The sequence below is a fragment of the Geospiza fortis genome, unplaced genomic scaffold (assembly GCF_000277835.1).
Source record: "Geospiza fortis unplaced genomic scaffold, GeoFor_1.0 scaffold2451, whole genome shotgun sequence".
In the NCBI taxonomy this organism is placed as follows: domain Eukaryota; kingdom Metazoa; phylum Chordata; class Aves; order Passeriformes; family Thraupidae; genus Geospiza; species Geospiza fortis.
The window spans coordinates 18,429-20,419 of record NW_005054873.1 but is presented as its reverse complement, the minus strand read 5'-3'; the positions used below and the strand labels follow the sequence as shown (position 1 = coordinate 20,419).

General features: G+C 45.7%; 1 long non-coding RNA gene across 1 annotated transcript in view; it reads right to left on the bottom strand.

Annotated features, from left to right (window-relative positions):
• Positions 1–1,304: 1,304 nt before the first annotated feature.
• LOC115949168 overlaps positions 1,305–1,991 on the bottom strand; it is a 7,272-nt gene continuing 6,585 nt past the window's right edge. The window contains exon 2 of the long non-coding RNA XR_004082775.1: positions 1,305–1,729. This is a non-coding gene — a long non-coding RNA (uncharacterized LOC115949168). The remainder of the gene's footprint in view (positions 1,730–1,991) is intronic.

Genomic DNA, 1,991 nt, shown 5'->3' with positions numbered 1-1,991 from the left:
CGGAGGGCCAGCGCAGCTCCCCCGGCCCTCCCCAGCCAAGGTGTCACATCTGCCCGGTGTCACCACGGCCGCGTGTCACCTTTAGTGAGTGTCACTTCTGGCGGATGTCACTTTTGCCGGGTGTCCCCTCTGCCCGATGTCATTTCTCCCAGGTGTCCCCGCCAGCTCCCGCGCTCGGGGCGCTGCCCTCCCCTGCTGGGACCTGTTGGATGCTCCGGACCCTTCGCCTCACTCCCAGGAGGGGAGAGGATCACAAGGTCCGCAAACTCGAGCAGAAAGTGTCAGGAGTCACCAGCAGGTTCTTTATGTGTGTGTCACCTCTGACAGGTAAAAGCTTTCTCAGTCTGCAGTGAAGTCTTCACAGGTGTATTGGCTGAAGTGGGGAAGCTCAGTAGCTACACAAAAATTTATATCAGCCTGTTCAGATTCAGACATTTTATCAAACTGGCCCCAAGACTGCCTCTGACTGGTTCACTCCCCCTCCCTCCCAACCCCCTAGTGCTTTTCTCTGTGTTCCACTTCCCTGCTCTTGTATACACACACAGCCCTGTGACCATAATACCTAATTAACTGGTTACCTGAAAGATGCTTCAGGGAAAGTTTGCTGTCTGCCATTGTAGGAACTCCTTGGGTTTGTGCCTGTAGCTCCAGAAAATGCAAGTGCATGTATTTGGGCTAAACTGTTTTCAGGCTCAGACCTCTCTTATATCTTAGAAGGATCTTGGGGAAAGGAAAAAAAAACATACCAAGAAAAAAATCCCTTAGGTCCTTTCAGTAAAATACCTTGTTCTGTTGAGCACAGCTAGAATTTTGCTAGTGTCCAGTCCTGTAACCAGAAGCTTCTAGCATGATATGTTAATTTTAAGTTAGCAATTTCTATTATTCCCTCTTATAAGCATGATGAACAAAGGAAATCAGCTTTGCATGCCTGTGATCCTTACTCTTCCTCCTGGCAAAGCTGTCCCACAACTAGGGTTTTTATTGCTGAGACGACATGGAAGAAGAGGGGAAAGCCAGAGGAACAATAATGCCCAAAATAAACAACACATTCAAGCACCAGTTGGATTCTGTAGTGACTTCCTAGAAACAGGCTATCAGCTTACTAAGATGCATGTTACTCTCTCAAAATAATAAAGAAATCATAGTTTCTCAGGTGATTTGCTTTCCCAAATCCTTCTGTCTTGGTTTGAAAAGACAGGTGTCTGCTAGGGAAGGCAGGAGCCTCCCCTGAAATGGGAAATGTAAACACCCTCCCTCTGAATTATTATAATTTTGAAATTAAGGGGTTTTCAGGCAAAGACATGTGAGCAGGAATAACAGTCCTTTATTAGGAAAAAAAATTAAAAAATTAAAAGAAACAATGCAGTAATACAAAACAACACTGGCAGAGTCAGGATACAACCTGACACCCTGTTGGTCAGGGGGTTGGTAGCAATCCAATTGAAATGGTGGCTGCTGTCCTCCTGGAGTGGCAGATGTGGTTCTGTTGAAGCAGTGATCCTGTAGAAGGGTGTGGTCTTCCTCTGGGAATCCAGTGGGAAAGGGCTACTCCTCTGAGTCCAGTGGAAAAGGCTGGCTGTGGTCTTCCAAATCTCTGATTATATCCAGGTAGGAATACTTGGCTCCTCCCCCTGGGCAGAGCATCTCACAATGTGGGATGATGTAATTTTATCAGTCATGCTGTAGCACTCAATGGCCCATTAACAGAAGATATTTCCCAGAGAGACGACTGGTTGTGGAAGAGATAAAGAAAATTGCCTAATTAACAGCAGATAACTCTACAGATAGGAATAGAATACACACACACACTTCCAAGCTAAGACACCCTCTTTACTGACCACCTCTGCCTCTTTTTCTGTTTTTAACAACAGTGATTTATACTCTACTTCTACTTAAATGCTCTCAAGTCTTCAAAAGTTGATGCACTGAAAGCATAGCAGATCCTGGAATAGAGCAGAGGAAAAAGAGAGTATTGGAGGTGGAAAAAAGAG